We start from the raw sequence: 24,840 nt of genomic DNA, 5'->3' as shown, positions 1-24,840 counted from the left end.
ATCTACTTCTACATTCCACCTCTATCATACACATAATATTTACACTTGCTCTTATCATCACCGATAAAAGTTCTGCTTTCATGCTCAAGAACTCTGAAATTCCTTCATCTTGTCATAAAATTTTATCTTTCTATATCTCCCTGTGCCTCACTCCTCCTAAACCTACCTTTTGTTTTCATCATGACCTCCACTTCCTCCATCCCTCCATCCATGATAACACCCTATCATGCCTCCTCTGGCCACACACTCCTCCCTTCCCAATCTTGACCCATTGGTGAAAGACTTCTAACTCTACACTATTGTCTACTCTTAAATCTCTTACTCCTTCATCCTGTTTGACCATAACATTTTGCCAAACCTTAATCTCAATTACTCTCACCATCTATCTCCTTCATTCTTATTTGTATGTTCTTTGTACAAAACTGGGGGAAATTATAAAACCGTGCTGACACTATAAATTTAGGCCAGCTAATCTAAACTGAAACATCACTACAGCAATACAATCCCGCTGCTACTTCCTATTTTATTACCTTTCCCATTCACACCAGCATCTATTCCAAACCTAAAGACATCCAATGCCAGGAGGTCTCCCTCTGTCACATATATGCCCTATATGGGTACCTTACTATCTAGTTTAAGTTTGAGCTGACCCTAGGGACATAGTAATTTTTGGTATTATTTTCTCTTCTCAAAAGCTTTCTGACTATATACAAAGGAAGCTAGCATGTATAATTTACAAGATTGAGTTAATTTCTTCATTGAAATATTTTTTTGTGATGTAAAAGGCTATGAAATAGGAAAATCCATGTCACTCATTGGTATTCATATTTATCACCTCAAAAAGAGTAGAGGCAAAGGTATATATATATATATATATATATATATATATATATATATGTATATATATATATACCAATTTGGAGAAATATTTTTGTAATTTCTGTCCTTGCTAGACTTTCTCAGTAAATAATTTTTTTTTGTAAAAACTAATTTATGTTAACTGCATCACTGATATTAATGAAGTACACATTGGTTGTGTAACAGTTGGCCACTGAAATGCACAAAATCTTTCCTGGGTTTTCAGTTTGTACAGCACTTAATTACTTGCAGGACATAGGAGGTACAAGTACATGGCTAAGAATAGGTGAACATGCTCACAGAGCTGGATGGGGCTTTAGAGATCATCTGTCTCAAATGAAGTGAAGAAACTTGTCTAAGATTTCCTTCCTAGTAAGTCTGATAATTAGGATTCAACCAAGTTCTCCAACAAAAGAGTATGGCCATGTAGCCCAAATGCCAAATGTACATTTACCTAAAAGACTATGTTATAGAGATAAAATATTAACAAGTGTCTAATAATATATTTGAAAGGTTGTTTACTATGACAAATTTGGATTCGTGTGAGAAATGCAGAATTATTTCAAAATCAAAGACTAAGATATAAAATCAAAACTAAAACATAACAGAGTAACAGCAGAGAGAGTGAAACAACAACAGTATATAAAAAGATGCAGGAATAGACCTTTCCTTAATACAATAAACAGTACCTATCTGAACCAAAGAAGTAGCTTTCTCTGTAATAAAGAAACACGTGACACTTACCAATGGTATCAGGAGTAAATTGTCACTGCTGTTATTAGCCAGAGACAGAGAAATGCTAGCAATAGGAGAAGAGAAAGAAATTGAGGGAATAAACATAAACCCACAGGAAACAAATCTGTCACTATTTGCTTAGAGGAGGACTTAGAAGAGGTACAATTAAAAATCTTAGAGATTTGTCCAGTCACATAATCAGTATGTGTCAGAGGCAAGACTTCAACCCCAGTCTTCCTGACTGCAAAGTCAGCTCTTTATCAATTATATTGCTTCTCACTTCTTTTGATATTATTTAATCATCTATTGTGTTCTTAAGAACAATGTAGTTTACCTGTTTATTTCTTTAAATCATGGCTATTTTTACTGTTGCTTTGTCTACCCTGTTTGTTTGAATTTCCACTGGGAATGTTTCAAAGAAGGTTCCAATTTATGTTGGTAGAGAGGGCACCTCAAGTATAATAAGGTATTGAAATATTCTTTTTTTTTAATAAAAGAAGAAGCTGAAAAAATTAAGATAGGATGCATTCTTCCCTCCTCTGACACTGCCCCCACCCTGGGGCCAGCCTTAATTACCTCATATCTGCATTATTTCAGTAGCCTACTGGTTGGACTCCTTACCTCAAATCTCTCCCCATTCCAGTTCATCCTCCACTTAGCTATCATATTGATCTTCCTAAAGCCCTGACCTGACTTTATCACCCAACCTTCCCTCAATAAACTCCAGGATAAAAAGTAAAATTCTCTGTTTGGCTAAAAGCCAAAAAAAGTCCTTCATAACCTGCCCCCTTCCTATCTTTCCAGTCTTCTCATGTCATACTCCTCTCCACCTACTCTGCAATCCAGCAACACTGATCTTGCTTTTCCTCACACAAGACTTTCCCTACCCTAGGCATTTTCACTGACTGTCCCTCATGCCTTGAACTCTCTCCCTCCTCATCTCCATGTCTTCCTCTTCTTCTGACTCCCCTTAAGCCTCGGTCAAAACTCCTCTTCTGCAAGAAGCCTTTCCCTTGTGGGAAAATTAGGACACTAATGCTCCATTGGTAGAGTTGTGAACTGATCCAACTATTTTGGAGAGCAATTTGAAATTATTCTCAAAGAGCTATAAAACTGTTTATACCCTTAGATTTCTCAATACCACTACTAAGTCTGTATCCCAAAGAGATTAAAAAAAAACAAAAAGGGGAAAAGGATCTATTTGTATGAAAATATTTATAGCAGCTCTTTTTGTAAAGGCAAGGAATTGGAAATTGAGTGGATGCCCTTCCACTGGGGAATGGCTGAACAAGTTATGATTTGTAATGTATATGATCGTACATCAAAGTATATGATTGTAGTGGAATATCACTGTGCTATAAGAAATGATGAGCAGGCAGATTTCAGAAAACCTTAGAAAGACATGTAAACTGATGCAAAGTGACGTGAACAGAACCAAGAGAACACTGTAACAGCAATACCGTACAATGATTAACTGTGAATGACTTAGCTATTCTCAGAAATTTAATGAACCATGACAATTCCAAAGCACTCATGATGAAAAATGCTATCCACCTCCAGAGAAAGAACTGATGGAGTCTGAATGCAGATTGAAGCAGACGGTTTATTATATTCTGTACTTTTTGTGGGTTTTCCCCCTTTGGTTCTATGTCTTCTTTCACAACATGACTAATATGGTAATTTAAAAAAAAAGAATTCTTCCCCAGCTCTCCTTAATGCCTTCCCTCTGAGATTATCCCCAGTTTGTCCTGTATAAATTTTGTATGTACACAGTTGTTTGAATGCTGTCTCCCCTATCATACTGTGAGCTCTTTGAAGACAAGGACTGGTTTTTGCCTTTTTTTAAAATTTTATCTCTGGTGCTTAGCACAGTGTTTGGAACGTTGTTGTTGTTAAATTCAGTCCTATTCCACTCTACCTGACCCCATGGATTTCTGTCCATGGAGTTTTCTTGGTAAAGATACTGGAGTGGTTTGCCATTTCCTTCTCCAGTACATCCCCATTTTTACAGATGAGAAACTTAAGCAAATAGGGTTTACTTGCCCAGGGTCACACAACCTAGTGTCTGAAGTCAGATTTGAACTCAGATCTTCCTGACTCAGGAGCCCTTGCTCTATCCACTGCTCCACCTAGCTGCTCTTCTTGGAACATAGTAAGCATTTGATACATGTTTGTTGTCTTAGGTGCTACTAGAAAGGCAGACAACTTTCTGAAATGTTTTTTTCCCTAAGTTAATCCCTCCTTCCTCTTGTTCTTTCTCAAAATGGAAATCTTTTCATGCATTTTGTTTTCAAAATCCATTGTCAGAGCAATGGAAAAGAAAGTTCGTGGCAATTAGAAGCAAACACAGCTGAAAAGAGAAATAGCACACTTCTCCTATAAGTAATCCTTGGTGAAGATTATCAAACAAATGAACTCTTAAAAGAAACCAAAAAATGAAACCGTGGTAAGCTGTTGAAATCATTTTTAAGCTACCCTGACTTTGCAGCAAAGTTTTTCTTCTCTTTTGTTTTCACCCCCCCACCACCCTTTTTGCTCTTCCCAGTGTAAACATTTCATTTTATTTTAATGTAAAGTTAGAGTACCTTCTTGAATTTAGCTGCTAAATCTACATCATAATTGACTGGAATTCATAAAGAAAGCACATAGAATAGAAGAATCCTGTAATGCTTGGTTTATGTTTTGAAACTCACCATTTATATTCCGGCTCATAATTATTTTCTATTCCCGCTAGAAAAGTTTTGGCACTTTTGAAACTCAAACAGAATTTTTAAAATTAGGGGCATCTTTTTTTATATCATCTTCATTTCTGAATATATCCCTCTACTTTTCACTATCCCTCTGAACCTCCCCTTATGTAGCATCCCCTCTGGACTCACTTTCCCAGCTAATACTCACTAGCAGGTTGTATCACCAGAAGGCTGATGAATATTTCCCCCCCACAGCATTATGAAGGTAGCCCTAAAGGACTGGGGTTTCTAGAACTGTCGCTTATGAGCCCTCATCTGCTTTGCTTCTCAATATTAATCATCCATTTGACATCAATTAACTGTCACAAAAGGTGTATTTACTAAGTATCAAAAAGACAGTAGTTACAGAAGCATCCTCCCAAACCTAGGCTACACTATTCCCTTTCATGCAAACTCCTTAGTAAGAGTAGGCTCACATTTAAAGAGCTCACATGACAGAGTAAACTCATAGTTGTCAAGATGACTAACAACAAACACTTAGTAAATGCTTTATCTATCTACCATCTATCTACATCTATCTCTGCATCTCTCTCTTGCTCGCTTTCTGGGGAACTCAAAATTCAAGCAGTTAAGTTCTGTTTACACAGATACCCCAAGAAGGTCACTTATCCCCTACTTACTATTTATGAAATAAGAAGGGTAATTCGACCTCAAAGATTGTTGGGAGAATTAATCACCAAGGGTTTGTCAAGTGTTCTGAGAGACATCTGATGAAAGACTGCAATAAGAATTACTAGGTATTGATATTTACAATAAGCTGGATTGCAGTCATGTTCATGGGTCAAGGAAACAATCATAAAATTCCTTCTATCAAACAGTATGTCAGGCACAAAACAGAGATTTCAAGTGACTTTGGGTTGAGAATTATATATGGCCGTTGTACTGCTGCTTTAACAATGTGCATTTCCTGGAGACACTTTGAAAACATCAACTTCTTTGCATTTTTCAAGAACTAAATGCTGATAAATATCATTTTCCTGTTGTTGACTTTGCCTCTCCACTCTTCTGCAGTGAGTTATTGGTCAAAGTTGGGAACTCCAAGCTCCTGACTTTCAGTCTGCTGGGGTTACATTGGCTCCACAGTCTTCCTTTGCATTTCAACTTGCCGTTTTTCCCAGTACTCTTCCAGGCAGAAGTGCCTAGCACAGGAGATCTGCCAAGTCTGACTTTTCTAGATCTCAGCACAGGCTTTTTGACTGGAAAAGGCATAAAGAACCAAATGGAAATATTTCATTCTTACTTACTCATTACTTATTTCATTCATAACTTACTCTTACCCTTCTCTCCCAAGCCAGTTCTTCCCCAAAATGAAAGTAAACCAACTGTGCCTGGGAAGTTAAGAAATTTAAAAGCATCTTTGGGCAGTATTGCCACAGAGAACAGTCTATGCTCAAAGTGACATTTGCAGGCATAGCCCCAGCGACAGCCCAGACAGGGCAAGAGCTGAATCCCAGCTCTAGATATGCAAACTGGTTTCCAGTCGACTGGAGCAAGTGAGATTGATTCTAGGGCACCTGGACTAACAGCTTTTAAAAGCTCTATTAGCTGCTGGGACGAAGGGAGGACATAATTCCACCCCTGGGCCACAAGATGCCTGGCCCCAGTTGATTAAGGCCTGGAAAAGAGCTCTTGACACAAAACTACTTCCCCCCCCTTATGACTCTTTTCACCACCTGGAGAAAGTAGAAAATGAACAGATTTTCACCTTCAGGAGGACGGATGGGTCCTGGAATCTTAACTGCAGACACTCACCTTGGAAAAAAACTTTTCTGACGATTTGTAATTTTGAGCTAATATCATTTTAGCCTTTTTTCCCCTGGTAAAATATTCCACTTTCCTTTTTCTTATGTGCATTTTGAAATATAGTCTTGTTCGTTGACCAGAATTGTAGGTTTTTTCACTATCCCAATTTTTAATTTTTTTTTATTTGTTGCTTCCCCATCATGGAAATTTCCTTCTTCCTGAGATTACTACTACTACTACTACTACTACTACTTCCACTAGAGCTACTACTACTAATAATAATAATAATAAGTAGTAGCATTTAAAATTCACAAAGCAGTTCCTATAAATTATTTCATTTGATCCTCATAACAACCCTGTAAATTAGGTGCTATTATCATATCCATTTTAGAGATGAGGAAATTGAGATTCAAAAAGGTTACAGTGACTTGCTCTTAAGGGAATATAGTATCTGAGGTAGGATTTGAAGTAAGATCTTGAAGTCCAAGTCTAACTTTATAAGCTGAGAGTTAATGATTCTCAAGGCATTAATCTATGTGATTTGATTAGTTCCTGCTCCTTTGCATATGTTACTAACTTGGTAGACAGTGTTTGCCTATTCATGTGTTAATTGCATGTATATGTTATACAGTATTTCTCCTTCACATTTACATGGTTCTTTGTTGTTTTATAAAACCACTTATTTGCATATCTTTGTTTATTTGCTAGTATTTTAATTTCATTTGCCTGATACTATACTGGAAGCTTCTGTATATGTGGTGTGTTACTGGTTTCTTAAATACAAATTTAGCTAATACTTGAATGAAATGAAGGCCACGATGTTGGGAAAGTTTTTTGACAGAATGGCTATTGACACACAAAGAGATCTCTTGATCCTAGAAGTAGACCCCAAGAACAAAAATAAGAACCATGGGAGATCACTGAAAAGAGCTGCCAAAGATTTTGAAAACTGACCAGTGATTAACAGCAGGGTCAGACTAGGAGACACACTTAGTCTATTTTTTGTGAATTACCAGACACAGCTGATCACTCAAGATTTCCTGATACAGTGAAAGTAGGTGATAGGGCCTGGAAATTAATAACCAGATCTAGCCTTTCTAGGATGCCCCTCCCCATCAAGATGGAGCAATTAATTAAAAACTAAAGCCCTTATAGGCAGAAACTGTTTTCCAGTGGGAAAAATGAGGGACTTGCTTAAGTCAGGAAAAGACAATTAACCACACAGAGTAGTGGCTCTAAATGTCCCACTTCACAAGGATGTGACCATTCAAAGCTAAGAAATTTCTCAGGTTTCCCTGGGAAGAACCAGTAGAAACTTGGATGGTTCATGAGTCTGCAGTACTAGGGTCTTGACAAGAATCTGATCTAGGAAAAAAAATAGTACAAGCCACCAAAGGGCCCATTTGCATACATTCAGAGTCTGATGGTCAAAAATCCTGAAAGCACAAATCAGAAATGCTTGCAAAATCTAGAAAGGCATCTTAGAAGCAGTTAGGATGCATAAGAAATATATACTGAATTTATAATGACCATTCAGTACAAAGGGAAAAGGCCCATTAAGTTCATAACACAGTAGGGCTTCCAAACACAGAAACTAGTAGCAAGAATGCAACCCAAAGAAGAAGACAAGATCAAGGTGGTTACAAATGAATAAAAGTCTGTAAGGAAACAAGGATGCTTTCTGGGAAGATGGTGGGGTAGGTCAGAAATTTCCACGCTTTCCAGATTTCCTCCACAAATAGGCTGTGGCTATGGGCAAGAAGGGAAGAACCACAGGGAGTTAGAACATTTTGGGACAGTGTGGCTAGAGCTTAGGGGAGGAAGAGAGGAGTCCCTGAGGTTAAGCACCCAATAAAATTCAGAACACAATAGTAAGAAGGACTTAAGGTCTAGGGCAACATTATCCACAACTCAGGATTAAAACTTTGTAATAATAATATTAATCAACGTTCAGGATCCAAGATGGTGGAGTAAGCAATAAATCACTATAACTCTCCCATATCCATCTCCAAACAACCATAAAATAGCACTCTAAAACAAATCCTGGAACAGCAGAACCAGCAAAAAAAAACAAAAACAAAAACAGGGTGAAATAATCTTTGAGCCCAAGAAGCTTGGAACATTGGCAGGAAAGATCTGTCTCACTCAGGCAAAAGGGGAGCGCAATCCAGGACAGGAAGTGTCCCAGTAAGCCAACAGCAAGTCCCACCTCAGCAAACCAGTGTGAGGTGCTCTGAGCCCCAGCGTGGTGAAGAAAGCAAACACCAACACCGGAACCCCTCACTGCCTCAGCATAGCCAGAGGAACTGTCAGACTCCAGTTCTGACAACCTCCACATGCTTCAGAGTAGCCCCAGGGAAAGAGGCAACCTCCAGGGGCCAGACCTTTCCATGCTTCAGTATAGCCCTGGGCAAACAAGTAACCACGAGCAGCCAGACAGCCAGGTGCTTCAGTGTAGAACCAGAAAAATGCAGAAACACACCAGCTGTCTCAGCACACACTAGACACCACCACTAGGACCCTGGCTCAGCACCAGGTAATCTGCCAGACCCCCTACAGCATCCAGCAGAGCCAGCCACACCCCAGACACAAGAGTCCCCCATGGGCTTCAGGGCCTGTAGACCCTGGCACAAGAAGCCTAAGACAGTGGGAGCAGAGCTCAAATTTAAAAGGAAAGAAAAAAAAGCCAAAAAAAGATGAGTGAAAAGAAACGAACAAACAAAAAAAAGATCTTACCATAGAAAGCTATTATGGTGACAAAAAAGATCAAGACACAAACTCAGAACAGCATAACAATGTCAAAACAGCTATGGGCAAAACTCCAAAAAAAAAAAAAAAACAAGAAGTGATCTCAAGCCCAGAGAGCTTTTAAGAACTTAAAAATCATATAAGAGAGGTAGAAGAAGAATCAGGAAAAGAAATGGAACCGATGCAAGAGAATTATGCAATTATGTTGACTCTTTAGTCAACTGCTTAAAAAGTAGAATTGACCAAATGTAAAAGGAAATACAAAAATCCACTGAAGAAAACAATTCCTTAGAGTACAATTGGCCAAGTAGAAAATAAAGTACAAAAGTTAATTGAGGAAAATAGCTCCTGAATTGGGCAAGTGAAAGCTAATGACTCTATAAGACATCAAGAATCAAATTTTTAAAAAACAATTTTTTAAAAAAAAAAATGAAAAAAAATAGAAGAAAATGTAAAATACCTCATGGGAAAAACAACTGACCTGCAAAATAGTTCCAGGAGAGACAGTATCAGAATCATTGGACTACCTGAAAGCTATGATTAAAAGGAGGAACTCGACAGTAACCTTCAAGAAATTATCAGGGAAAATGGCCCTGATGTCCTGGAAGCAGAGAGGAAAATAGGCATTGAAAGAATCCACCAATCACCTCAGGAAAGTGATCCCAAAATAAAAACTCCAAGGAATATTATAGATAAATTACAGAACAGGTCAAGGAATTAAATGCTGCAAGTGGCCAGAAAGGAACAATTCAAATATTGGGGAGGGCCACAATCAGGATTACACAGGACTTAGCAGTTGCAACATTAAAGGATAGCAGGTCAAGGAACGTAATATTCTGGAAGGCAAAGGAGCTAGGACTAAATGGGAAGATGATACTTGTAATTCTTAAAAATTGTATTACTAATAGTACAACTAGAGGGAATATACATAGACAGAGGGTACAGGTTTAACATGAATTTGAGGGAATGACATTTAAAAATTAAGAGATGAGAGAGGACCTCAGTTCAAATTCGGCCTCAGACACTTGACACACTTACTAGCTGTGTGACCTCGGGCAAGTCACTTAACCCCAATTGCCCTGCTTTCCCTCCACAAAAACAAAACAAAACAAAATTAAGAGATAGGAAAGAGGGGTAGAGCCAAGATGGCAGCTGGAAAGCAGGGACTTCCCTAAAGCTCTCCCCCAGGTCCCTCCAAACACCTATAAAAATGTCTCTGAAAAAAATTCTGGAACTGCAGAACCCACAAAATAGCAGAGGGAAGCAGGGCTCCAGCCCAGGACAGCCTGGATGGTCGCTGGGTAAGGTCTATTGCAATGAGCGGGGAGCAGAGTGGAGCACAGCCCACTGTGGGCTGCACCATGACCCCCTGGACCAGTAGCCAGGCAGAACAGGCCATGGTGCTCTGAATCAGGGAGCTGTGACAGTTACCAGACTTCTAACCCACAAACACCAAAGACAACAAAGAAGGTTAATGGGAAAAAAAACTTCTGGGACAGAGGGAAAGGAGTTCATGGTTCAGCCACCACACAGGGGAGGCAGAGGTGGTGCAGGTCTCAGGCTGCTTACAGAGCTACAGCTGCACTTGGTTCTGGCCCCAGGCCCATCTGGTGGGAGGAATTAAGCTCTGGATCAGAGCTACAGTGCAGAGCCTGCTTGGATCTGAGTTGCAGTTTGGGTTGACGGTTCTTGGGGGAGAGGACCACTGGTGTGGCAGAGCTTGCTGTGTAGAAATACCTCTGTAAACAGCAGCGCAGGCCTTCAAGCTTGGCACAAAGTACTCTATACTCTACAAGCAGTCATACCCCGACAAGAAACTCAAGGGTCAAGTAGTTGTCTGGGAACATGGCCAGGCAGCGAAAAAGGTCTCACATTCAGACTTTGGAATCCTTCTTTTGTGACAAAGAAGACCAAAACATACAGCCAGAAGAACTCAACAAAGTCAAAGAGACTACATCAAAGGCCTCCAAGAAAAACATGAATTGGTCTCAGGTCATGGAAGAGCTCAAAAAGGATTTGGAAAAGCAAGTTAGAGAAGTAGAGGAAAAATTAGGAACAGAAATGAGAGTGATGTGAGAAAACCATGAAAAACAAGTCAATGACTTGCTAAAGGAAAACCAAAAAAATACTGAAGAAAATAACACCTTAAAAAAGAGACTAACTCAAATGTCAAAAGAGTTCCAAAAAGCCAATGAGGAGAAGAATGCCTTGAAAGGCAGAATTAGCCAAATGGAAAAGGAGATCCAAAAGACCACTGAATAAACTACTACCTTAAAAATTAGATTGGAGCAAGTGGAAGCTAGTGACTTTATGAAAAATCAAGATATTGTAAAACAGAACCAAAGGAATGAAAAAGTGGAAGACAATGTCAAATATCTCGCTGGAAAAACCACTGACCTGGAAAATAGATCCAGGAAAGGTAATTTAAAAATGATTGGACTACCTGACAGCCATGATCAAAAAAAAAGCCTAACTATCATCTTTCAAGAAATTGTCAAGGAGAACTTCCCTGATATTCTAGAGCCACAGGGCAAAATAGAAATTGAAAGAATCCACCAATCACCTCCTGAAATAGATCCCAAAAAGAAAACTCCCAGGAACATTGTTGCCAAATTCCAAAGCTCCCAGATCAAGGAGAAAATACTACAAGCAGCCAGAAAGAAACAATTTGAGTGCTATGGAAACATAATCAGGATAACACAAGATCTAGCAGCTACTACATTAAGGCATAGAAGGGCTTGGAGTATGATATTCTGGAGATCAATGGAGCTAGGATTAAAACCAAGAATCACCTACCAAGCAAAACTGAGTATCATGCTCCAGGGCAAAATATGGATTTTCAATAAAATAGAGGTCTTTCAAGCTTTCACAGTGAAAAGACCAGAGTTGAATAGAAAATTTGACTTTCAAAGACAATAATCAAGACAAGCATGAAAAGGTAAACAAGAAAGAGAAATCATAAGGGACTTACTAAAGTTGAACTGTCTTGTTTACATTCCTACATATATATGTGTGTGTGTGTGTGTGTGTGTGTGTGTGTGTGTGTGTAGACAGAGGGCACAGGGTGACTATGAAGGGATGATATCTAAAAAAATAAAATCAAATTAAGGGATGAGAAAGGAATATATTGAGAGAGGGAGAAGGGGAGAGATAGAATGGAGTAAATTATCTCGCATGAAAGTGGCAAGCAAAAGCAGTTCTGTAGGAAGGGAAGAGAAGGCAGGTGAGGGGGGAATGAGTGAATCTTGTTCTCAACAGATTTGACTTGACACTCAAATGTGTATTTCACCCCACAGGAAAGAAGGAGGAATGAGATAAAAAGGGGGGATGATAGAAGGGAGGGCAGATGGGGGGAGGAGGTAATCAAAAGCAAACACTTTTGAAGAAGGAAAGGGTCAAGGAGAAAAATGAATAAAGGGGGACAGGATAGGAGGGAGCAAAAGATAGTCTTTCACAACATGAGTATTGTGGAAGGGTTTTGCATAATGATAAACGTGTGGTCTATGTTGAATTGCTTGACTTCTTAGGGAGGGTGGGTGGGGAGGGAAGAGGGGAGAGAATTTGGAATTCAAAGTTTTAAAAGCAGATATTCAAAAAAAGTTGTTTTTGCATGCAACTAGGAAATAAGATATACAGGCAATGGGGCATAGAAATCTATCTTGCCCTACAAGAAAGTAAGGGAAAAGGGGATGGGAGGGGAGTGGGGTGACAGAAGGGAGAGCTGACTGGGGAATGGGGCAATCAGAATATATGCCATCTTGGAGTGGGGCGGGGAGAAAATTTGTAATTCAAAATTTTGTGGAAATCAATGCTGAAAACTAAAAATATTAAATAAAAAAGTACAAAAAAGAGATAAGAAAGAGTAATGCAGTGGATGCAGAAGGAAGGGAGAGGTAGAAAGGGGTAAACTAGTATTTCACATGAAGAGGCACAAAAGACCTATTACAATGGAGGGGAAGATGGGAGGGTGGGCAATGGGCATCACTTGAACCTTGCTCTCATCAATATTGGCTCAAAGAGGGAATAACATGCACATCAGTTGAATATAGAAATCTATCTTACCAATAGGGGGGAGATTAAGTAAAGAGTGAGGAGGGACTGACAGAAGAGAGGGCAGATTGGGGGAGGTGGTAGACAGAAGCAAAACTCCGGTGAGGAGGGAAAGGGTGAAAGGAAAGAAAGGTCAAATAAGAGGAAGGGAAGGTAGTAATAGTAACTATGATTGTAAATGGGATGAACTCTCCCATAAAACGGAAGTGGTTAGCAGAGTAGATCGAAAACTAGAATCCTACAATATGTTGTTTACAAGAAACATATTTATGATTGAAAATTCAATCCACACCCAGAGAAAGAATTACAGGATCTGAATGCAGAGCGAAGCAAGATTTTTGCTCTCTCTCTTTTTTGTTTTGTTTCTTCTTTCTCATAGTTCATTCCATTTGTTGTAATTGTTCTTTGTAACATGACTAATGTGAAAATATGTCTAATTTGAATGTATATATAGGGCCTATATGGGATTACATGCTGCCCTAAAGGAGGTTAGGCAGGGAGAGGGAAGGGAGAGAAAATTTGGAACTAAAAACTTGTGTAACTAAATGTTATAAACTGAAAATATTTTTAAAAAAAAGAACATCAGAAAAAAAGAAACACACTTGAAACAGAGAGACACAGAGAGAGTAAAAGTAAAAGGCTAGAGTAAAATCTATTACTATTCAGCTAAAGTTAGAAAAAAAAAGCAGGGTTAGCCATCCTGATCTCAGATAAAGTAAAAGCAAAAATAGACCAAATTAAAAGAGTTAAGAAAGGAAACAACATCTTGCTAAAAGGTACCATACAATGAAGCCATATCAATACAAAATATATATGAACCAAATGGTATAGAAACCAAATTCTCAAAGGAGAAGTCAAATGAGTTACAGGAAGAAATAGACAGCAAAATGATACTAATAGAGAATTTCAACTGTCCCCTCTCAGAACTTAATAAATCCAACCAAAAATAAACAAGAAAGAAACTAAGGAGGTAATTAAAATGTTAGAAAAGTTAGATATGACAGACTGGAGAAAACTGAATGGGAATAGAAAGGAATACACCTTTTTCTCAGCAGCATATGGCAATTATGCAAAAACTGACCATGTACTAGGGAACAAAAACCTCACAATCCCATGCAGAAAGGGAGAAATATTAAATTTATTCTTTTCAGCTAATAATGCAATAAATATGGGATTGTTTAGGCATTTTATTTCCTGATCTAGTAATGTAGGTAATTTATATTACAGCAATATATCACAAGGATTATACACTATGACCAAGGGGGAGTTATATCAAGAATGCAGGACTGGTTCAATATCAGGAAAACTTTCACCATAATTGACCATATCAATAACAAAACCAACAGAAATCATATGATTATCTCAATAGATGCTGAAAAAGCCTCCGACAAAATACATCACCCATTCCTATTAGAAACACTAGAGAGCATAAGAATAAAGGGAGCATTCCCTAAAATGATAACCAATATCTATCTAAAACCACCAGCAAGCATTATTTGTAATGGGGATAAGCTAGAAGTATTCCCAATAAGATCAGGGGTGAAGGAAGAATGCCCATTGTCATCACTATTATTCAAGATAGCACTAGAAATGTTACGTATAACAATAAGAAAATAAAAGGAAATTAGAACATTGAGAATAGGCAATGAGGAAGCAAAACTATCACTCTTTTCAGATGGTAAAATTGTATACTTAGAGAATCCTTGAGAATCAACTAAAAAACTACTTGAAATATTGAAAATTTTAGCAAAGTTGCAATCTATAAGATAAACCCACATTAAATCATCTGTATTTCTTTATATGACCAACAAAGCCCAGCAGCAAGTGATAGGAAAAGAAATTTCATTTAAACTAAGTGTAAACAATATAAAATACTAGTGAGTCTACCTGCCAAGACAAACCCAGGACAATTACAAAAAACAATTACAAAATACTTTTTCACACAAATAAAGTCAGAACTAAACAGTTGGAAAAAATATCAATTGCTCACAGGTAAGCAGAGCCAATATAATAAAAATGACTATTCTGCCTAAACTAATTTACTTCTTCAGTGCCATACCAATTAAAGTATCAAAAAATTATTTCACAGAGCTAGAAAAAGTAACAACAAAATTCATTTAGAAGAAAAGAAAGTCAAGAATATCAAAGGAATTAATGGAGAAAAATACAAAGGAAGATGGCCTAGCAATACCAGATCTCAAACTGTATTTTAAAGCAGTAATTATCAAAACTATCTGGTGACAGCTAAGAAATAGAGTGGTGGATCAGTGGAATAGATTAGGTAAACAAGAAGCAGTAGTCAATGATCATAGCAGCCTAGTGTTTGATAAGAACTAATGACCCCAGCTTTGGTGACTAGAACTCAACTGATCTGGAGAACAGATTGAGGAGAGACAATATAAGAATTGTTGCACTATCTGAAAATTATGAATAAAAAAATAACCTAGATGCAATATTATAAGAAATTGCTAAGGAGAATAATAGAGGATGGCGGCTGGAAAGCAGGGACCAGCATGAGCTCCCTGCCGAGTCCCTCCAAAAACCTATAAAAAATGGCTCTGAACTAATTCTAGAACCGCAGAACCCACAAAACAGCAGAGGGAAGCAGGGCTCCAGCCCAGGACAGCCTGGATGGTCTGTGGGTGAGGTCTATCCCACATGGAGCAGGAGCTGGGAGTTGGGAGCTGGGAGCTTGGAGCAGAGCGGAGCAGAGCCCAGCATGAGCAGCGTGGACCAACCAGACCAGGAGCTGGGTGGAATGTGCCCTACCACCCTAAATCAGTGAGCTGCTACAGTTACCAGACTTCTCAACCCACAAACAACAAAGACAGCAGAGAAGGTTAGTGGGAAAAGCTGAGGGAGTATCGCGGTTCAGCTTCCAGCCCCAGGGGCAGTGGAGGTGGGGCAGCTACAGCTGCTGTTGCTTCTGGCCACAGGCCCACCTGGTGGGAGGAATTAAGTGGCAGATCAGAACAGGAGTGCACAGCCTGCTGAAGATCTAAGCCCAGTCCGGGTTGGGGGTTCTTGGGGAAGGAGGAGTGCTGGTGTGACAGAGCTGGCACCTCCCCCCCCCAAACGTGGAATATAGAACTCTTTAGTCTACAAACAGTCATACCCCACTGAAAAAATTAGGGTCAAGTTAGTTGGTTGGGAATATGGCCAGGCAGTGAAAACGCACCCAGATACACTCTCAGACTTTGCATTCTTTCTTTGGTGACAAAGAAGACTAAAACATACAGCCAGAAGAAGTTAACAAAGTCCAAGAGCCTACAACAAAAACCTCCAAGAAAAACATGAACTGGTCCCAGGCCATGGAAGAGCTCAAAAAGGATTTGGAAAAGCAAGTTAGAGAAGTAGAGGAAAAATTGGAAAGAGAGGTGAGAGTGATGCAAGAAAACCACGAAAAACAAGTCAATGACTTGCTAAAGGAGACCCAAAAAAATGCTGAAAAATACACTGAAGAAAACAACACCTTAAAAAAGAGACTAACTCAAATGGCAAAAGAGCTCCAAAAAGCCAATGAGGAGAAGAATGCCTTGAAAGGCAGAATTAGCCAAATGGAAAAGAGGTCCAAAAGACCACTGAAGAAAACACTACTTTAAAAATTAGATTTGAGCAAGTGGAAGCTAGTGACTTTATGAGAAATCACGATATTATAAAACAGAAACAAAGGAATGAAAAAATGGAAGACAATGTCAAATATCTCATTGGAAAAACCACTGACCTGGAAAATAGATCCAAGAGAGATAATTTAAAAATTATTGGACTACCTGAAAGCCATGATCAAAAAAAGAGACTAGATATCATCTTTCAAGAAATTATGAAGGAGAACTGCCTTGATATTCTAGAGCCACAGGGCAAAATAGAAATTGAAAGAATCCACCGATCGCCTCCTCAAATAGATCCCAAAAAGAAATGTCCTAGGAATATTGTCACCAAATTCCAGAGCTCCCAGATCAAGGAGAAAATATTGCAAGCAGCCAGAAAGAAACAATTTGAGTATTGTGGAAACACAATCAGAATAACCCAACATCTGACAGCTTCTACATTAAGAGATCAAAGGGCTTGGAATACGATATTCTGGAGGTCAATGGAGCTAGGATTAAAACCAAGAATCACCTACCCAGCAAAACTGAGTATCATGCCCCAAGGCAAAATATGGATTTTCAATAAAATAGAGGACTTTCAAGCTTTCTCAGTGAAAAGACCAGAGCTGAATAGAAAATTTGACTTTCAAACACAAGAATCAAGAGAAGCATGAAAAGGTAATCAAGGAAAAGAGCAAGAAAAAGAAATTGCAAGGGACTCACTAAAGTTGAACTGTTTTGTTTACATTCCTACTTGGAAAGATGATGTGTATGATTCATGAGACCTCAGTATTATAGTAACTGAAGGGAATATGCATATATGTATATATATATATATATACATATATATATGTGTGTGTGTGTATGTATGTATGTATATATATGTGTGTGTGTATGTATATATATATATGTATATATATATATATATACATATATATATATATATACAGAGAGAGAGAGAGAGAGAGAGAGAGAGAGAGAGGGAGGGAGAGAGAGAGAGATAGGGCACAGGGTGAGTTGAATATGAAGGGATGATATCTAAAAGAAATAAAATCAAATTAAGGGATGAGAGAGAAACTTACTGAGAGAGGGAGAAAGGGAGAGATAGAATGGGGTAAATTATCTCACATGAAAGTGGCAAAAAAAGCAGTTCTGTAGGAAGGGAAGAGAAGGCAGGTGAGGGGGAATGAGTGAATCTTGCTCTCATCAGATTTGACCTGAGGAGGGAATAACATGCACACTCAATTGGGTATCTTACCCCACAGGAAAGAAGGAGGAAGACAATAAAAAAGGGGTGGGGGATGATAGAAAAGAAGACAGATGGGGGAGGAGGTAATCAAAAACAAACACTTTCAAAAAGGGACAGGGTCAAGGGAGAAAATTGGATAAAGGGCGATGGGTTAGGAAGGAGCAAAATATAGTTAGTCTTTCACAACATGAGTATTGTGGAAGGGTTTTACATAATAATACGCATGTGGCCTATGTTGAATTGCTTGACTTCTTAGGGAGGGTGGGTGGGAAGGGAAGGGGGAGAGAAATTTGGAACTCAAAGTTTTAAAAACAGATGTTCAAAAACAAAAAATAAGTTTTTGCATGCAACTAGAAAATAAGATACACAGGCAATAGGGTGTAGAAATTTATCTTGCCCTACAAGAAAGGAAGGGAAAAGGGGATGGTAGGGGAGTGGGGTGACAGAAGGGAGGGCTGACTGGGGAATGGGGCAATCAGAATATATGCCATCTTGGAGTGGGGGGAGGGTAGAAATGAAGAGAAAATTTGTAATTCAAACTCTTGTGAAAATCAATGCTGAAAACTAAATATAATAAATAAATTTAAAAAATAAAAAAATGTGAAGAAAGATGATATTTGAATCCAGAGAAAGAATTGATGTATGGAAGAATGTATAGAATAATTTACATATATCTACCGATTTGTGTCTAATGGTAGTCATCTCTAGGACAGGGGAGAGGAAAGAAAAAAAAGAAATTTACATGATAATTTTGTTGTATATTTTAAAGGAATACCAAGTGGATTTGCAGTTTCACAATCATTAATGTTCTGGAAATGCTTGTTTTATTCCATAAATTAATAATAAAATTTGAAAAAAGACACAAGAATCTATCAAGGAAATTTGCTAGGTATTATGAGAGTTGAATTGTGACCAGTTCCTGAGGATGATAGAAAACTTTGAGAACTGATTTCTGATTCAGGAAAATCTAACTTCAACTACCTCTATAACATCTTTTCATGGAGCCCCAAATTAAGGTAAAAGATCTCCACTTATCTTATGAATTGCAAGAAAATAGTCTACAGAAAACCTGTTGAGAAATAAGCTGACAAAGCCATTCCATTTGAAAAGGCTAAGGATTAGGGAGACAAAATTGATAACAATTTGACATAGTAACAACCACAGAGGACAACCAAAGATACAGAAGTATCTTTTGCTCCTGGTGTGGTTTGGATGGACGCAAGTGGTAGATTCCCTTGAGAGTAGAATGTAGAGCTCGTTAGCCACATGAATTCCAAAGACCAGAGATGGATCCAGAGACAGAGGTTAGTCTTGATCTTCCTAATTGTAAGATTGACATTATCATCAGTGGTTCATGGGCTCAAGCATTCTGGACTCATTGAGTCTCATGCAGAGGTGACAGTGAAACCCTTTGACCCTAAGATTCCACTTCTAGGCCTATACCCAAAGGAGGTCATTAATCAAAAAAAAGTCCAAAGTAAATTGGGGAAAAGCTAAACAAACTGATTAGTGAATGTCTTAGAATATTGGTCCTCTGTAAGAAATGATGATAATGAGAAGCGTGGAAATGCTTAAATGAACTGATGCAGGGTGAAATAAGCAGAGCCAGGAAAAAAATATATACAATGATGACAACAAACAACAAAACAACAAAAGTCAAACCAGAACTATGCAAAATTATGAAGAATATGTTTGGTCTCAAAGAAAAAATATGAAAAGAAGAATCTTTGAAAAAGTGGTGGGGGCATGGGGGTTGGGGAAAAGAACCCATGGATGTGTCATATAATGTCAGCTTTTTTGTCAATGCATTGATCAGTTTGGTGTATTTTTTTTCTCTTCTTCCTTCTTTCTTTCCTTTTTTAATTCTGTGCTATAACAGACAGTTCTCTGGGAAGGGAAGAAGAAAGGTACAAGGAGAAATCTAGATGCTATAAAAACAAAATACATTAATAAAATACATTTTTAAACCCACTCCTCAGAGTAGTGGATCTCATATGACTAGGGACAGTTGGGTAGCACTGGGCCTAGAATCAGGAAGACCTGAGTTCAAATCCATCCTCAAACACTTACTAGCTGTGGATTCTGGGCAAGCCACTTAACCTCTGTTTGCCTCAGTTTTCTCATCTGTAAAATGAGAATAATAATAGCATCCTCCTCCCAGGGTTGTTTTGAGGAACAAATAAGATGATAATTGTAGAGTGCTTAGCACAGTGCCTGGCATGTTGTAAGTGCTATACAAATGTTAGTTAAATTCTTGTATTCCAATAATTATATGAAAAACAACAGAGGAAAATATCTTTACAAACTACAAAAAAGACATAGACTGCATTTTTTTAAAAGTAACCATATTTGGGATATGTCAGAGCAAGCTTGAAGTTTTTTTTTTTCTTTTTTAAGTGAAAATTTTTATATCTTTTTTTCAATTACACATAAAAATTGTTTTAACATTCATTTTTTAAAATTTTGAGTTCTAAACTGCCTCCTTCCCATCTACCCTCCTTGAGAAAGAAAGCAATTTCATATGGATTATACATGTGCAGTCATGGAAAATATTTCCATATGAGCCATGTTACAAAACAAAACACAGAAAAATCAAGAAAAATGAAGTAAAAAGAAGTATGCTTCTATCTGCATTGTTGAAGTTTCTTAACAAAGTTGTTGATGTTAACAACAGAGTCCAACAATGTGGCTCTTAAAGGTCCAGACCTACCAACTGTCTCTGCACTGTCATCAACTGAAACCAATTCCAGTTTCTTCAGGGGATTACAGCAGGATAACTGTTTAGTAACAGAGTAGCATTCAGCATCTGCATACTGTGACCATCCATGAAACTTGTGCAAAAGCTTACAGCAATCTTTGCTTGTTTTTTTTAATTGTTGTTGATAATCTTCTTATGTTATCTTCATCTTTGAATGGCATATGCCTTCCTTCCCCTCTAACAAACTCTTCTTTGTAACAAAGAGTTTTGAAAGAGAAAAAGAAAGTAGTTTAACAAAGCAAACCAAAACATCTGTCAAGTTTGATAATATATTTAGATTTCCAACTGGTATCTCCCCGCTAAAGAAGGCAGGGAGGGGCAATTTCTCATCTCTTCTTCAGATTGTTTGTTCAGATAATTAAAGAGCATCCAGTTTCTTTTTTTGTTATTGCTTCTCCCATCTAAACTTCTCTAGTCATTAGATATATTGCTTTAGTAGTTATCCTTATCTCAGTTTGTACCAGTTCATATGTCCTCTCATGCTTTCCTGACTTTGTCAGAAATCCTTTGTTACAGCACAGTAATATTTCATTCATATATTCATGTACCACAGTTAATTTCAGTATTCTCTAATCAATGGGCATCTAATTTGTTCCTAGTTCTTTGTTGTTACAAAAGTGTTGCTAAATATGTGTTGGTATATCGGACCTTTCTGTCCCTGACCTCTTTGGGGTATATGCATAGCAGTGATATCTCTGGGTCCAAGTATATGATTTTAATTTTAATCACTTTCTTAGAGTCCTTCCAAGTTGCTTTCCATAAATTTTTGGACCAATGTACAGCTCCACCAGTAGCCTAAAAGTGTGCTTGTCTTTCCACAATATCTCCATCATTCATTATTCCTATCTTTTGTCATATTTGCCCCTTCGAGGTAAAATTTCAGAGTTGGTTGGTTTTTATTTCTGTTGTTATTAGCGCTTTGCTGTAGTTATTAATAGTTTGCAAATATTCTTTTGAGAAGTGTTTCTTCATATCTATAAATCACTTGTACACTGGAGACTGGAGTACTGGACCGTCCAACTCTAGGGTAGATCTTAAGGAGTTTTACTTTGATGATCCTCCAGTGCCTGAAGAATAAAAGCATTAGTTGAGGAAGACACCCAGCAGGAAGACAGGTGTGTTTCTCATTGCAAGAGTAGCATGTCAGATGTACCCAAGGAGGAACTCATGAATTCACATTACTGACTCCTAACCTTTATAAGAGAAATCAAGGAAATAAAGGCTTTGGCAGGTATCAATAAGTCTAGAACTACAGCATACCATGATGGAGGCATTTTTCATCCACACCATCTTCAAGGAATCCTATCCCCTGAGCATTTTAATCATATATTGATTAACATGCCAGAGACACTGAGACCTTTTCAGAAAATGCAGCACAGTCAGTGTATGGCATTTCTAGTACATAAGTACCATTCCACCAGAAATGATACCATAGGCTTTATTCAATATTTATTGATGTTTGGTCAAGAAGCATAACTGCTTATTGATTTATGCTTTGGAATCCAAGAAGATGGAAAATATGCAAATTCTCACAGCAAAGTACATCTCTCTGAAGAGAGATCATCTGAAAGTATCTTCCCTACTAGCCATGACTTCATCTCAAAAAAGCTATGACAAAAACAAATAATAGTTTGATGTGAACATTACCAGGTGATAGTATTGCTGAAGAAATCTTAGTGTGTAGCAAACATACAAGTTAGAAGATTGATGGAAAATCACTCCATACAAACTAATTGAGAGATGAGACATTTTGTCTCTTTACAGAATAACTCCAGTGAGTGTACGGAACCCTGCAAAAACAATTCACAGAAAACAGTTCCCTTAGGGAAATTAATCAGAATACTTTATGTACAAGGTTATGGAAATGAAGGATAATTAACTACATGGACTCTGAGGAAAAGAGACTACCTACCAGCAGGAGAGAGTCTACCAGAGCCAGGTGATGGCTGAGAAGTTGTTTTGTTGTACTTTGGTTTTGGCCATACAAAATAAGCCAAAAACATAATTTTGACTTAAGATGTGAGCTGTCATATTGCAGGTGTGCAATGTAGTGATGAAGTCCATGCTAGGACATTTCCCAGACCAGAATCCCAAAGCTGGGTTACCTGAGTCAGTCTCTTCTGTATTCTTTTGTTTTTTGGTTTTTTTAAATTTAATTTATTTAATATATTTAGTTTTCAGCATTGATTTTCACAAGAGTTTGAATTACAAATTTTCTCCCCATTTCTACCCTCCCCCCCCACTCCAAGATGGCATATATTCTGATTGTCCCACTCCCCAGTCAGCCCTCCCTTCTGTCACCCCACTCCCCTCCCATCCCCTTTTCCCTTACTTTCTTGTAGGGCAAGATAAATTCCTACGTCCCATTGCCTGTGTATCTAATTTCCTAGTTACATGCAAAAACTTATTTTTTGTTTTTGAACATCTGTTTTTAAAACTTTGAGTTCCAAATTCTCTCCCCTCTTCCCTCTCCCCACCCTCCCTAAGAAGGCAAACAATTCAACATAGGCCACATGTATATCATTATGTAAAACGCTTCCACAATACTCATGTTGTGAAAGACTAACTATATTTTTCTCCTTCCTAACCTATCCCCCTTTATCTAATTTTCTCCCTTGACCATGTCCCTTTTTGAAAGAGTTTATTTTTGATAACCTCCTCCCCCTATCTGGCCTCCCTTCTATCATCCCCCCTTTTTGATCTTCTTCCTCCTTCATTCCTGTGGGGTAAGATACCCAATTGAGTGTGTATGTTATTCCCTCCTCAGGTCAAATCTGATGAGAGCAAGATTCACTCATTCCCCCTCACCTGCCCCCTCTTCCCTTCCTACAGAACTGCTTTGTCTTGCCACTTTTATGTGAGATAATTTACCCCATTCTATCTCTCCCTTTCTCCCTCTCTCAATATATTCCTCTCTCATCCCTTAATTTGATTTATTTTAGATATCATCCCTTCATATTCAACTCACCTTGTACCATCTGTCTATATATATATATATATATATATATATATATATATATATATATATATATATATACATACGCACACACATATACACATACATATACACATACATATATACATACATACACACACACATATATACATATATATATATATGAATATTCCCTTCAGCTACCCTAATACTGAGGTCTCATGAATCATACACATCATCTTTCCAAGTAGGAATGTAAACAAAACAGTTCAACTTTAGTAAGTCCCTTGTGATTTCTCCTTCTTGTTTACCTTTTCATGCTTCTCTTGATTCTTGCGTTTGAAAGTCAAATTTTCTATTCAGCTCTGGTCTTTTCACTGAGAAAGCTTGAAAGTCCTCTATTTTGTTGAAAATCCATATTTTGCCTTGGAGCATGATACTCAGTTTTGCTTGGTAGGTGATTCTTGGTTTTAATCCTAGCTCCATTGACCTCCAGAATATCATATTCCAAGCCCTTTGATCCCTTAATATAGAAGCTGCTAGACGTTGCGTTATTCTGATTGTGTTTCCACAATACTCAAACTGTTTCTTTCTGGCTGCTTGCAGTATTTTCTCCTTGATCTGGGAGCTCTGGAATTTGGTGACAATATTCCTAGGAGTTTTTTGGGGGATCTTTTTGAGGAGGCGATCTATGGATTCTTTCAATTTCTATTTTGCCCTGTGGCTCTAGAATATCAAGGCAGTTCTCCTTGATAATTTCTTGGAAGATGATATCTAGGCTCTTTTTTTGATCATGGCTGTCAGGTAGTCCAATCATTTTTAAATTATCTCTCCTGGATTTTTTTCCAGGTCAGTGGTTTTTCCAATGAGATATTTGACATGGTCTTCCACTTTTTCATTCCTTTGTTTCTGTTTTATAATATCTTGATTTCTCATAAAGTCACTAGCTTCCACTTGCTCCAATCTCATTTTTAAGGTGGTATTTTCTTCAGTGGTCTTTTGGACCTCCTATTCCATTTGGCTAATTCTGCCTTTCAAGGCATTCTTCTCCTCATTGGCTTTTTGGAGCTCTTTTGACATTTAAGTTAGTCTCTTTTTTAAGGTGTTATTTTTTTCGGTATTTTTGGGTCTCCTTTAGCAAGTCATTGACTTGTTTTTCATGGTTTTCTCACATCACTCTCATTTCTCTTTCCAATTTTTCCTCTACTTCTCTAACTTGCTTTTCCAAATCCTTTTTGAGCTCTTCCACAGCCTGAGACCAGTTCATGTTTTTCTTGGAGGCTTTTGATGTAGGCTCTTTGACTTTGTTGAGTTCTTTTAGCTGTATGTTTTAGTCTTCTTTATCACCAAAGAAAGATTCCAAAGTCTGAGATTGAATCTGAGTGTGTTTTTGCTGCCTGGCCATGTTCCCAGCCAACTTACTTGAC

Source organism: Trichosurus vulpecula, chromosome 8 (genome assembly GCF_011100635.1).
Source record: "Trichosurus vulpecula isolate mTriVul1 chromosome 8, mTriVul1.pri, whole genome shotgun sequence".
Classification (NCBI taxonomy): Eukaryota; Metazoa; Chordata; class Mammalia; order Diprotodontia; family Phalangeridae; genus Trichosurus; species Trichosurus vulpecula.
This window is presented reverse-complemented; position numbering follows the sequence as displayed.